This window comes from Haliotis asinina, chromosome 15 (assembly GCF_037392515.1).
Source record: "Haliotis asinina isolate JCU_RB_2024 chromosome 15, JCU_Hal_asi_v2, whole genome shotgun sequence".
NCBI lineage: Eukaryota > Metazoa > Mollusca > Gastropoda > Lepetellida > Haliotidae > Haliotis > Haliotis asinina.
In genome coordinates this window covers 42,809,660-42,825,137 of record NC_090294.1, presented here as the reverse complement: position 1 = coordinate 42,825,137, position 15,478 = coordinate 42,809,660, and the positions used below count along the sequence as shown (strand labels likewise).

Below are 15,478 nucleotides of genomic sequence, written 5' to 3'. Positions count from 1 at the left end.
GCTGAGTCAATCCTTATCTTGATACTTGTATCTTTAATGTGTTATCACATATCAATGTTTATTATTGGATTTTCGTTTTGTTGCATTGGATGTCAGTCCTGGGTCAGATAGGGTATTAGATGGTATAATTGTTGTAAGGGCATGAAAGGCCTTTGATCTGCGACATAACATTCATTGTCATTACTTGGATTACTCGGTTGTCATCCAAACCTCATGGACGTTTCAGCAGGAGGCATGCTACTAATATTTTTAAAACAATCTTTAAACATTAAATGTCAACAGATATTACTTGATATATGTATATTTGATAAGTCTAAGGTGTATGTTTCTGGTGTATTACGTAGATAAAGAAAGATAAGGTTCATTGTCTCAGCACTAGGTTTGAGGGCATAATGAATTTGAGACTTGTTTTTTTGTAGGGCAACATGGGAGAAAATCTAACCTGTTTAGAGGATGCTCATGCTAATCATCATCAGTTTGTTTGGTCCAATATTTATTGAGGGATTATGTATGGATCTCATTTTGTCTTGCACAGACAGTTTTTACTGTATTTTGAATTATATCAATTGACTGTCACTGTGTTATAAAGAACTTTAACATTTTATAAGCTGTGATTTGCTTCTTCTAATTTAGAGAGAATAATGGTAAATGGCAGGGTTTGAATCTCTGGCAATATTCCTGGAATCTTATTAGAGAATATGCTATACTGGACAAAAATAGTTAGGAATATTTGTAAATTTTGAAATTATGAATAATGATGTATTTATATATTGACATACTGATAAAATATCAGGAAAAAAATACCAATTTCCCTGACTTATTTTGTCCAGTATATTAAATAGACATTATTGTAGAGAGTTGAACTCCTGTTTTAGGCATGCTGAGTGAACACCTGCATCCTTGGGCCACATTTCTCTTCATTTTCATTAACATTAAATGCCATGGTAACTTCATAGTCCTATTGACAGTGCTACATTTTGAGGACTTAACCTTTAGCCTGCTGAATTAATTTCAGCATAAGGCGCTAATAAGAGGGTGGGTGATTTCAAACACTCAGTGCGTCACTAAATAAGGGACAACTGAAAAAATATTCAGCTCATTAATACTACATACAAAAATAAACATTATTATCAAAAAATATCCAGGTAATTTCAAACGTACAGATATTAATTACAAGACAAACATAAATATAGTAAATTTTCCTGAATTTACCTGAATTACTCAATTGGTAGCCGGATGCGTTTTATACTAGGAACCGTATAAATTGTCCAATTATCGCAAACCGATTTCAATATTCGTATTACTGATATTTCATAAGTATCTAACTTTAATTTCGTATATTTGTATCGGCAAATATCCGCGCGACGACAAATTAAAAAATAATTCTGAAAAAAAATAATCGAAAACGTTCGTCGTAAACAAATAACATTTTCGATGTCATAACAGGTCTTACTGAAATGGCACTATTGCGTTTATTTAAACGTGTCATGTAATGAAAATAGCAGAATAAAATACATGATTCATAAGCATTCATGAGTGCAAATATCAAGTTTTATGGTTCATTAATTTTTGCACAAACCCACAAAAAGACGGTGTTAAATCGTGTTACGCATACTAAAAAACAAACATGGCGCGCTTCGTCGAACCCCTACATAAAATATAGCTTTTTTGGTCAGAAGAAAGATTACAGAACTCTTCTGTGTAAGACCTGGTGAAAGAGGGAGAATTTCTCATTCTACAAGTGTTCCATGTATCATTTTCCGTTTAGTATGACGAAAGACGGACGTAAATTAAGATCGTGAAATCTAACTTGTTTTCTAGTAAGTGCAAAGGTCACCGGATGTGATGTCACAGACGGGGATTGCCTGATGAAATTCATTCGGTATTGAATATGAACATAAAAGTTGGAGATATTTCGTCTGAATTTAGCACAAATAACTGTTTAAAGTGACTAATCAGAGCTCATAGAATTTTCTTGGTGTATTTTTGACTATATAATTCGCAAATAGCCGAACCAGTTTGACCTTGTATGCTCCCGTGACCCGGAAACAGTAGTCGATCAACACTGCAGATGCAAGTTTTTCAGTATCTTTTATTTGAATTTTTGTTCATATTAGGCACATTACTTTATTGTCCACTGAATATAAAGATAGCAAAGATATAATTGTGATGCATGTTGATCCCAGCTTATTCTTTTTTTCACATGGTCCAACACAGAAACGTGTACAAACATCATTCTCAACAACAGGTGCGCGGATATGGGCGTGGCATTTGTGTTTCAAAATAACATTCATGCTTTTCTTTTTATGACGATGTAGTGTAGTAAGAATTGCAGTATACATGTTTTATAAACAAAAATATATTTTCAGTTATAGTTTCACATGATATCGGAGGTGATCTGATAAAAATTGCGTTCATATTACATGATTGGGAAAGTTATATGTCTCACTTTAGAACAAGTTGAATTACATTCATAATTTTATGCAATGAATTAACGTTCTTGATGAATAATTATGATAGATTTGTCAATGCTTTATGTTTCATAACTGGTTACAACTTTAAATCTTTTCATATACTTTAATATGTTAAATGATATTAATAATTTGACAATTATTTTTCTCTCTCAAATAGACAAGGGCAAAGACACTTAAAATCTGTCAATGCATTAGCAACGTGTAAATAACCAAATTTTAATTAATGTCTTTCAGTAATGTGGAAACCTGACAGTTTTGCACAATTTTTTATTACAACTACATGTATGCCATAAAATATATGGATAGATGTTACAAATTATTTTGTGTATTTTATTTCTTCATAATATCATGCCAAAATGTATATCAAATACAAATGGGTGATGAGTTATTTTTGTTTTCAACAGTACCACTTTGTTTGCTGAATTATTTTGAATCACACGTGACAAATAATGTCAATTATGTTGTTGAAGTAACAGTACATGTAAATTTATCAGAAAATGTTATCATTTGATAAAAAAGAAACCATATACATATAAGAAGTTATATTGTCTCTGGTGAAAGTAAACAGGCTTCATATTCTGTAAATATATATTTTTCTACCTTATTGTCTTTTCCTGGGTTTAGGAGCAATGTCACAATATGAAATGGGTCTAATGAACTTTCAAGGATTGTTTCTGTTTGCTGAAGTGTCTGATGGTGATATACTCCAATTATTTAGTGTTCAATAGCCTAAACCATCATGAAACAAGAAACATGAAGAACGGTCTTCCTTGAATAACAAAATGCTAAGGACTGAGCAGTCTTCCGTTAAAGATCTGGAAGCATTTGATATATATGTCTTTGCCATCTACACATGGCAATGAAAAAAATCCAAATTGAAATCTTAAAGAATAGCTCCAAACTGGACAACAAAAACCACTCACTGCAGAGCTCAGTATTAGGAAAAAAGAAATTTACTTGCCACCACATGATTACCTTGATGCCAAAGACTAACATAGGTTGCACCTCCTACTCAACACTTAATTATCTGTCACTTGTAGTTTTGATATTCCATATTCAAAACATCACTACAACAAAATTATTCTAGGTCTGGTATGATAATTTCATATTACTTCATGAAATTTCATCACAAGAAAAAAATGAGTGTGTCTTTCAGTGTAATCACTGCTCCAAGAGTTTGGATCATCAGTCTGTTTCCCAGATGAAGTCTGTTTTAACAGTAAAATATGAACATAGACAGTGTGCAAGTAGGTAAAAAGTATGGCCATAAACATGAGGTACATTTTGCAGTTCAGATTGCACTAGTGCAATATCTAAAAGCTGTATGGAACCACGGACTGAGCCACATGACATGATTTTTTTTATACAAATATGCACACACGTCAAACAATTTGATCTGAAACATTACCTGCATTATACTAGGCAGAATTAACTCCGAAAGCTCTGCTGTTTGGAGTAACAAAATAATTTCAATTTTGCTCCAAATTCGTGAACAAAAGATGTGATGTTTAGCTGTTTTAATGTCTAAAATAAATACTGATTCACAAAGGCGACGACAGTTGTTTTCTAAGCAGTAATTAATTTTTATGACATACATTTACTGTACGTTACATTCTCACACTAGCTCTGGTTTCGTTCGTTTCTGCAAAAGGAAAAATGATTTTTTTTCATGACATCTTCAATCATCAAAATTGTACTTCTTGTAACGATATACACAGAAGAATATTCTGTTATTGTTACGACACACTGACAATTTATATGTCTCCCCGTGTCAGAACATTCTTTGAAAAAAATAGACCGCGAAAATCATCGACTTCGGATTTGCTAAACTAAAGATCAACACATCGACGGCCAACTTCAGGAGAAATACTACAACACAAGCAACAAATGACAACTGCTATTGAACACAACTAACAGTAAATGACTGAGGATGACTGAAAGGTAATTCTGGTGTATAGTATGGATCTTAAGGGAATTTGAATCAGTTTAGAAAATGTATCAATGGTCGTTTTCCAACTCGTTCACATTTTACTTCCACGAGTGCCATGCCGTGTACGTGCTTCCGGTTTCATCAAGGGTGGGTACAATTACAAATATTGTGATACCGTTTCATGATCTGCATTATATAGGTATTGAGTCGTTTTCTTTCAATGTATATGTGTTCAGATTCTGCTTATGAACGCGTATTTTCAAACATCCTTCGTATCTTGTCACTTAGAAAGACCGCGAGTTTGGCCACGCCCTTTCGAGTCACCAACGGCTCTGAACTTTGTGAATGTTGGAAGGTTTATCAAACCAAATCAAAATAAAATCGCTAAATCTGGTAATTTCTGTGCACAGGCAATAACATTTACCTATTCACACCGTGTAATTAATTCCAGATAAAATAATTGGATATGTCAAAAGGATGGCACATTTTCTTCGGCATCACGATACATGTGGAGTTGTTTGTTTACCGCCGTTGCCATGATCGTTTCTATTCGTCCAATCGATGATATAACTTTGAAATTGGTTTTGTTTATATTTATTTGAGCCGAAAGTTACTAAGTTTTAGAAAATGGGAAACTTATGAGCTTTCTCTTCGTCAAGGAACAAAAAATATCGACTAAACTATCAAAAAATACTTCATTATGAAGAAAATATTAGACTGGGTACCACACGGCGTGGTGCGCTGGAAGTCAACAATGGCCGTTATTTTCGACTGCGTGCCGAGAAATTCGGCGATCTCATTTTTAATTCGCGGGCGTTTCGTTTTAAGGTATATAAACGTATTGAACATTGCATATTTAAATAGTTGAGAATTAGCACATTCCATACATAATTCATATGACACGTAAATCCGACTCGTTGAATAATTATTGCAAGTTTTATTTGGAGATGTCATTATCCTGCACTCCTGTCGAATGGGTTCGACGGTAGCATTGAGAGGATTAAAGTAAATGCTCTCGTCTCGCAATATTGTTATTGTATGATGTTATTCAAGATGTGAATAAACATTCATAAAGATTTAGCATTAATCACCAGTACTGTTTGCATGGGAGACAGTTGATGCTTGGCTTGCAGGTAAACTTGATTGTGGTTGTTCTCAAACATCATTAATACTAATCAGTGGATTTTATGGAGTTTACTTTGTTAATCATTTGTGCAGATAACATTATCTTGTGCGTGTTTTATTATTTTGTTTTGACCAGGCAATGTGTTTTACATCAATTTCATATTTTATCAGTGAAATTGATTTAATGTATTTGATGCTTTTGAAAGAGTATCTAAAGTTTTATCAGGAACTTTGTGAGGCAAGACCTATTGAATTTACTCTTTTATCAATTTAGCCTTTACATTGTACAGGAATACCGGTAGACCATTACTCTGGATTTGAATGAATCTGTGGATTAAGATGTGTGTTTATATTGTTAATGACATTTGTTTCTGTTCATACAACATAATAGTCCCATTCAACTGAAAACTTACTGTTTTGGATGGGATTTGTTGACCTTACTTTGAAAATATTTGCTTTAGGAATTAATTGAAAAAGATCTGCCACATGTTTGAAAAACATGTTGATATCCTTAAATAAGGTGATGTTTCTTAATTAACTGTTTGGCTTCGTGGCTCAGAGAATGTGTTTTAGCTGTAGTGAAATGCCTGTTATATGTGATCTCGGAGTATGATGGTACATGGCATGACCAGATCCAGAGGGGAAGTGCAGGAGTGCACACTTGCAGATTGCCCCCATCACGACTGAGACTCCTGTGAAAACGGATGAAAATGAACTGTGCACCCCCTTCCTCTAACAGCTGTACCCTCCTATGCTCTGGGTGTCTGGTACTTGGGTTGGATGGGTTTTCAGTAGCGCCTACTGGTCTACCGACATACGTAGTTAGTCATATGATTTATTGTTTAACTGCAATAAAAGTTTCTGGATTTCACTACAGCTTACTATTGTTCACATTAGTCTCTGACTTTGCATACATTCCTTAGCTTTTAAAGCTTGCGTAAGATAAAAACTAATCTATGAAGATCGGGGTTAGAACTGAACATCAGCTACCCATGCTTGTCGTAAGAGGGTGTGATTGGGTGGTCAGACTCACTTGGATGACACTTCATGTCCCATTTCCATAGATCAGTGCTCATGCTGTTGATCACTAGATTGTCAGGTCCAAACTCAGTTGTTTACAGACCACTGCAATTCAGCTGTATTAAGGGCAGCTTTAAACAAAAATGTTCAAGAAAAATCTTCTGTCAATATAGTGTTTGCATCATCAGGTTGTTCTACAGACCTTGTGTATCTAAATATTCTTTGCAAGGGCTGTGTTTGATTAAATCTCAGTTGGATAGTTTAACCCAGATCTTGACACCTAGAGATGGTTACTGAGTGTAATGTGTTCCCAACACCTGGGGAATACATTTTGGACTGTGACTATGTTGCATTCATGTGAGATGTTGATTGCTCTTGTATAGAAATACTCAGGTTAAAAAAAAACAAACGATTAATTGAATATTCTAGTAGCAGGCTGTCAACAAATGACCACCTGATCTGCTAGATTAGGTTTCTATAGTAATACTTTGGCGAGTTTTGTGGATAGAGTTACTAGAGAGTAAATAGAGCAGCCATGGGTTGACAGGTGGAGATTGGAGTTACCTCCCATGTCACACTCTCATTAATTACTTGCAACGTAAGATCAGCATGGAATTGTTTGCTTGTGTCACTTGAATACTTGAGCCAAAGTTATGATATTCACACCTGGGGTGTTCTCTTTGAAGTTTGGTGTTGATTACTATCAAGAATGTTTCAGTAGCAGCTTAGTCTGTTTTTTATGTTCATTCAGTGGTTTTCATTTCGCTTGAAACTCAATAGAAACCAGAATGGCATATATGCAAGTTTGTGCATTTCATTCGTTAGGTTTTAACTGCTGAATTGCTCAGTGTCCCTTGCTGTGATATTGCTGAAATATTGCTAAAACTGGTGTGAAACTAAACCCACTCTTCTGAGTTTTGTGGGATACACTTGTGAATGTTTTCAATGGATGTGATTATCAAACAAAATTTCCTAATGCCGATTTACTTTTCGAATTGAAACCGATGGGGTAGCCTAGTGGTTAAAGCAGTCACACATGACATCGAAGACCTGGGTTTGATTCCCCACATGTGTACATGTGAAGCCCATTTTCTGGTGTCCCCCGCCCTGATATTGCTGGAATATTGCTAAATGCAGCGTAAAACTAAACTCATATTGAATCAATTTTTCTAATCACACACTTCGCCAGTTTTTTAAATTTTAAAGTGAAAGGGTCCATGTTATAAAGGTAATGTTAAAAAGTACAAATATATATGACATATTTTTGGTTTTAGGGGGTATAATTCATTTAGTTACTTGAATTAGGTAGTAACGAGATTTTCTGCTGGCATTTCATTTCATTAGTTAACAATGTCTGTTATTCAAACACATCATATAGTGATAGTCTTAAATATTTAAATCTTGTTTTTAGCTTGTATTATTCCTGTTGCATGCCAACTGGAGCTGAAATAAGTATCTGATGAACAATATATCATGATACAAATTGTGTTGTGACCCTTGTGTATAATTTCAGACAGACTCTCTGAATCAGGCTCCAACCATATCATATCATCTGCACAACGTGTTGATGGAAAACACATGAAAATCCATATTGAGCAAGAGAGAATATTTCTTTGCTGACATCCTAATATCCCCTGCGAATCAGATAAAACACAACCACTGATGTAGATTATTTGAGTCACCAAATGGCAGATGGAGTTTTATGTGAGCAAATTCTTTCAGCGGAGCATACAATATTGTCACTAAAAGATGCATAGTTGATTCAAAGGAATAAAAAATGTTTTTGTTCTTTTCGATGCAATGGAATACAAAATTGTTTAGGTCTTTATTGTTACACAAAAATATGAATGAGTGCAAACACATTCTGAAATTTTATGTTCATTTGGCTAAGAATTGGCTTTGAATCTCTTGGCATGATTGTCCAAATCAGACAGAAACAAATATTCAAGTTTCAAGAGCTTCTAAACATGCCAAGTATGTTAGGCTCCAAGTTTGAAGCCGTTATAAGTGCATTGTGTAAACAGTTGTAAGTGCTTTGTGTAAACATATGTTTAGCTGTTTATTTTTGGAATTGTAAAAAGAAAAACACAAACAAATGAAAGATAGAAGTCTAAAGCAGCTGAAGATTCTGTCTGTTTTGAAGGAGTATCCTTTGTGGGCTATATATTTATATCACCTATCTTTTTAAAAAATATAGACGAATGTTTCAGTTTCTTGGAGGCCATTGTGAACACTAGGTGGCTCTGCATCCTTTTGATTGCCGAACTTAATATCCCCTTCTTCACAGTTTATGGTAGCCTGCTGGCACGAGACAGTGAATTTGTGCTGAGGGCAAGTGAATGAATGAATGGGTGTGTGAGTTTTACTTTATGCTGCTTTCAGCAAGGAAACAGCTATATTATAGAAAGACACTAGAAATAGGCTTTACACATTGTAGCGCTGTTGAACCAAATACAGGTCTTGGGTACAATGTGTAAACGCTTAAACCGCTAGGCTGTCCAATAGGAGTGGGCAATAATGCCAGTTAACCTGTATGTTGCAATTCTAACTTCACAATGCAATGTATTGAGTTATACTTTTCATGAACCGGTTTACGATACATCAGCAATTTCCCTGACCACGATTGATAAATTTTATGATGATGTATCTCCTTCATACATTGATAGTTTTTAAAATGTTAATTGTTCATGTAATTGCATTTTTGTGACTTTTAAACCATATAAATAAAAAAGTTTAGATTGGTATTGGCACTCGTTGATAAACAAGTCAAAATGGTGAGAGCCGCTTCTTACGCTTTTTCTCAAGTTCCAAACTTTAGAGCTTAGTCTTTAATTTGGAAACATTTTCAATTTTCGGTTTTAAATCAAATTTAGAGCTATTATTATTTCGTTATATCTCTGATTTCCCAACACAGTATGTTTATCTCCTAACTATCCAACTATACCTGAAAATCCAGTTATAGTGGAACTTATTGAGGTGTAAAATTTAAGGGTTGGATTTCATTGCAAGTTGACAGTTTTTTCATTAACAGAAATTGTAAGAACTCCTTTCTCGCCGTTGGTATTTTGAGTGTTCTGTATGCCATTCTCACAGAACATCAATTTAAGAATTCCCTTTTTGTTTTAATCCCCCTGGGTATATTGTTCTTAACAGGGTTGTAAGAGATAGATTTAATCAGTCATTAGGTGATAAGCATCAAAGATGCTGTTGATATGGAAGATAAATCTAGTCTATCCTTAGGCAACCAGCATCAAAGATTCCCGGGTTATTACTACAGATGAAATCCAATTTTCTTACAGGAGCAAGACAGAAAAGAATTGCCTCATGCAGTTTTTATGAGTGAAAACATGTTGTCTGGGTTTTGAAACAAGATGCATTTGTTCTGACTCTTTGAAGATTTTATTGCCAGGGGTTTCAAAGCAATTACAAGTAGATGAAGTGCAAGTGTAGAAATTTCACTTCCTGACTATTTGAAGTTAGCTTTCATCTGTGGTCAAGCCAACATGGCTGTTTTGTTATGCAACTAATTTCAAGTGATGGTCTCTCTGAATAACAACTGATGAAGTAACTCAGTTATTTGCATTTGTGATTTGGATAATTGCAGTCTGTCTTTTGGAGAAGTGAGTGTTGGTTATGGCTCATGTGCTGAAAGTCACCTTAGCACTATCGGTGGCTATGGCTATTGTAAGGGTGGTTAATGTGCAAGAGGGTAAGAGAACAAGTGTCGTTTAAGCAAGGCAAGTTACGATATTCCCAATGTATAATCGTATACTCTAAGTCATGGGGCAAACCAAGGGTTGATGTGATGAGCGTCATCTTGCACCAGTGTAGTAATATGATAGTTATCACTGGGCTTGTAGAATTTCTAAGAACTTGACTAATATATAAAAAAATTTTGTTATGTGGTTAAGAGATTTAATGAGGTGAAATTCTGTTTATGATTGTTCAAGTTATTGAAGGGCTTCTACATATGGATGCTTCTACCAGTCCAGACTGGCATTCATGCCAGGAGCTCTGGATGCCCCGCACAGATGCAGTGCTTTGACTTGAAGCCATCCAGTCCTTGTTCCATCCCATCAATACCAAACACAGGCAAGGTAATAACAAGTACCCTCCTTTATCTGTTTTGGCCTGACACTGTCAAGAGATCATAGCATTCTGAACAAATGCTGTTTCCACTGAACCACGGTGGTATTTCACAAATGGAGACCTCATTTGTGGAGATTGTGAACTACTGCTTTTGAAGTCACTGAATTGATGACTTTTTCTTCATAGGTTCTTGAACTTTTTATGTGAATTATTCCTGGAAAAAGTCATTCAAAGGATAAGAGTTCGTCCTTAACTGTGCCTCCGTTAAGGTGTTTGAATGTTTGTGATAAGGCAGTGGGGCATGAGGGAGAGAGATGCCATGTTTGCTTTGGGCTGAAAATTAGCTCCTGTAGTTTATGGACGTAATCATGTTTGCTGAGATGGGATTCTGTAATAGAACATTGACTGAAGGGTTATTCAATTTGTTTCTGACTCTATCTCCCACAGAAGGACGGAATGTTTAAGATATTGGACCTTGGTGTCCGGGAAATGTTGTCTGAGAACCTTCACCAACTGGGGAAGTTCCAAGGGGTGTGACAGTCATATATTGGAATATGGAGGAATTGTGATCAGTTTGAGTTAGGGGGCGAGGGATCATTTTAAAATTTTGATCCGCTTGTGTCTTTGAGGTTTGGTTGCTGGTTGTATGATTTCATGAATTTTACTTTACAGTACTCTCCAGGAAGAGTTTTTACAATTATCTAATTTTGTGATGTCCCCATTAGTTAATGAGTTTTATGATGGAATGTTTAAGATATTTTAGTTTGATGTCTTGAACTTTTCACGATCTGAGGCACTTTCTAGGAGTTGTTTTTGAAGGCTTTCATTAGTCTCTCTTGACATGGAATACTCCGTTTCAGATGACAGTTTAAGCTCTGTTCAGATGCATAAACTGTCTGAAGCCTCCAGCAGTCTATAGGACAAGATATATTAGTCTAGATGACCATGTTCTGAGTCAGTCACCTGGCTGAAGGTTGTATGCTGTGCCCTGACCAGTGTGGTTAGCTGACCAGCTGACCCATCAAGACTCAGTGTTACCTGTCTTGCCTGTCACTCCGAGTTATATGGTAATTAGTGGCCACAGGCTTCACAAGATTTGTGGCTTGTCTAACAGGTGTTAGGCAGTGCTTGGCAGTGCTTGGCCAGGCAAGGAATGATCAGTCAGCTGCTTGATTTTGTGGGACTGTGCTAATGTATTTGGCATATTGGTTTAAGGAAGAATTTAGATGAGATTGCTCTGCTGTTGAGGTGGTGTATTGTAGTGGTGCTTGTGGATGCTAGGGTGGTGTGGGACAGTGAAGGGTGGTTTGTGTGCTTGACCAGGGGGATTCCTGTCAGGGGCAGTCTGTTGAACAACCAGGTGTGGTTACCTTGTTGATTTTGTGCCATTGCTCATCCTGACAACAGAGGATGATGCTCTTGATATAAATTATTGGTTTTTGTCCAAACTAAGTCGTGATGATGATACATATGTACTAAGCACCAAAATGACATTTGATCATGTTGAGAGCAAAAGTTGAGAATTCCTGTGAGTCAATGAGTGAGTGAGTGAGTGAGTGAGCATGGGGCTTGTAAGGCTAAAATGCCATCAAGATATGTGCTGTCTCTGATAGGGTATTGGTACTAAAATTACTAGTACTAATGCTCCATCAGAGACAGTATATCCCTTGATGGCAGTTTATAGCTGTCTCTAATGGGGTGTTGGCACTAAAAGTACTAGTACTAATACTCCATCAGAATATACCTTGATGGCAGTTTTTAGTGTTTCAAGCCCATGCATGAGTGAGGGCATGCATGCATGAACGAGAGGGTATGTATATTTTACAACACTGTCAGTATTATTCCATCAATATCACAACACAGGACGTCAGATATTGGCTTCTTGCATTATACTTGGACCTTTTGTGTGACTAGTGAAGGCTTTAACCATTGGGCTGAGTGACCTCAGTGTCCCCATTCATTTTGAGCATGCTCAAAATCAGACAACAGATTTAATGTGTTAGGCATATGTCAGTATGAACACATGTACTTGGACTGTAATGTGGTGTGTCAACATCATATAAAGCAAACATATCTTTTATTAAATCAAAAGGTTCTGAAACAGGTGTACAAAGCATTTTAACAGACAGTATATTTGAAAAATACAACAAAAAAAAACAAGCAGTGGTTGCTGTTTTCGACATCTCTGGCAGGTTAATTCATGATGTGTCATCTTCCTGAATGAAATAAGCTGCCGGAGATAATCCCTTCCACAGACTCATCCAGATGTTGAGTTGTCCACTCAGAACCCATTTTGGCTCACCTGGCACCAGTTTCACAGGCAGTATTGGCAACATGACTTGTAGCTCCCATTCAATATTTGACAGTGCTTGGGCCAAGGTGAACATCGTCTATTTTAGCAGACAGTTGCAACAGGTTTGAGTCGATTGAAAGCTGATTTTGACCTTCAGCTACCAGGTACGATAACAAACCACGATTTCACTGGAATATTGCGAAAAGCAGCATAAAACCCAACCCACCTTACTCTCACCAAGTGAGAGTCTGAAGTTGTTTACCTACAAATAGGGTTGGGGCTTGCTTGCATTGTATGCATATTGCCATGCGTGTTTCACATGTTTAGCATGTGATTTGTTTCAGAATCTGTGCTGACATATTCATAGCATAGTTAGATTCCTTCATTATGGGCTGTTTGACCTTGGATTCTTGCTGTGTTTATGTCAGTATACCAAACCAAACTGTGTTGCCAGGATTTTTAGAAGTTTGCAAGCAGAGTTGTTGATTACAGTGCAGTGGAGATTACAGTTTCAACCAAAGCAATGGTTGCAATCATCATGAATATTTTGAATCCTCTTTGATCTCAAGGTTACATTGACCATTAATGGATCTTACTCAGTTTGAGCCATTGAATAAAACGTGACAGCTGTTAAGATTAATGACCCTAAGTCACGTGAGTATTAAATATTCACAAGATTTGCCATTTTCCTGCCAAGCTCATTCAAATTTCATTTATGTTCATTAGTGTCCGTACAAGAGAGCCTCATTAAGATACAACTTGCCTAAGGTATCGTTTCAAAGAGAGCTGACTGAGACCATGCTGTTAGTATGACGACTTATTCAGATACTGTTTGTAAGGGGGAGGCTTGGATGAAAAACATATATTTACAAGTCCAAGTGTGAATCCTTAAAGACCCCATCTTTGCAAACAAGAGTGTTGACCATGTTTAAACATCAGCTTTGGTTTGTTGACATGAAATACACCTCCAGAATCGGGAACAGAAATGAATAGAATGCTGAATAAACTTGATTTGGCTTTTGGCTGTTGGAAAAGTAGTTGTAGACAAGTAGTATCTTGTAGATAAAAACTTATGACATAAATAGCATGCAGATTTGGTCAAAGAAAGTTTTTGGTTTCATTCGGAGGTGTAAATTTCTTGATTCTGTGGCATGTTAGTGTTAGGTGAAAGTAAGGTTATTGAGCAGACGACAGAACATGAAGTCGTGTAATTTGTTACGAGAGAGTCATCATGAGACTGTTCATTTAAGCATGTTTAATCCTGGCAGCAAACAATCAGCATGCCGCTGACATTCGACAACCACAAAAACATGCAAAACACTGCAGCACGATCATACCAGAAGCTAAGTAATCGGCTTCTGATGTGAAAAAAGTTAACAAATTCAGACGACGTGAACTTATGTTTCAAAATATCTCGCCAAGGAGATATTTTGCCTGCTGATGATCACTGCACAGTATTTAAACAGCTATTTCTGTCTTTGTTTCTGAAAATATACAGGCTATCGGTGTTCTTTCTCAGTGTGCAAGGCACAGGTGTCAGACGGAAGACTCGTATACCTGCGAGTTATTACGAAATCTTTAGTGTGCATGCTCAGCGGTGAGACAGTTCATGTGTTAAACCAAGGGTTCAGAATAGGTGTTCAGATCTTTGGTATGTTTGGACTGCATAAGAGGCAGGGGAAGGAACAGAACGAGTGATGGAGGTTTTCGTTTCTGGTTCAGGATTCGGAAACAGTAGTAAGGTCCTGCTGCGGTATCTAGGTAAGACCAGTTATCGTTTTGGACAAGGTTTTTTGCTCCATAGTAAGAATGTTATCAGTTATGATGTTGGCCAAAGTTTCAAAGTTTTCAGCTGTGTCAGTTTTCAGTACTCGGGTAAGGTATGGAAATTGTTCTGATTTTTACTTGTGAAAATTTTCATTTTCTTCTTGGTATATATAACAAATAGTGTTTCGTCAACTAGCGACACCTGTAATCGAGTGTTTCCAATCTTTACCTCTTTAACGCTTACAACAAGCATTGGTTACTGAAGGTCAATTCTAACCCAGATCCTCATGGTTTGCTGTATTGAAAGATCAACAAGATGTCTGTGTTCAAATTCACTGTATAGAATTTTGTTTTAGTACGTCAGCATTGATGAATGATTTACATCTTTTTTTTTAAAATGTATATTTGCCAGGCTCATAGAGAAATCAATTATGATTGGTCTCTATTTATCTGAAAATTTAGAATGCTTTGGGTTTCCATGTAATCCATATTCAGCCCAGGAGATAGGCTGTTCCTGGCGCCAAGCTTGCCGATTCCAGACTGATTGGTATTCAACAGAGATTGGGGATTGACAGAAATTGACTCATCGTTTATGCTGTAATATATCACTTGCCAGATTCATCTAATTCTGCCCAGATGAGGGATAACTTTTGCTTTTTCAAATTGCAAGAGGTCATATTTTGAATTATTGCATTAAATTTGGTTAGCTCATACTAGTATATATTGACTTCCTGTGTATTTTAACATTTTATATTGGGGCTTCTAAGATGCTTTGGTGAA

General features: G+C 36.2%; 1 protein-coding gene across 5 annotated transcripts in view; it reads left to right on the top strand.

Moving 5' to 3' along the window:
• LOC137265274 (dematin-like) overlaps nt 1-15,478 on the top strand; it is a 124,062-nt gene that overhangs the window by 67,277 nt on the left and 41,307 nt on the right. The gene's annotated exons all lie outside the window — the stretch shown is intronic.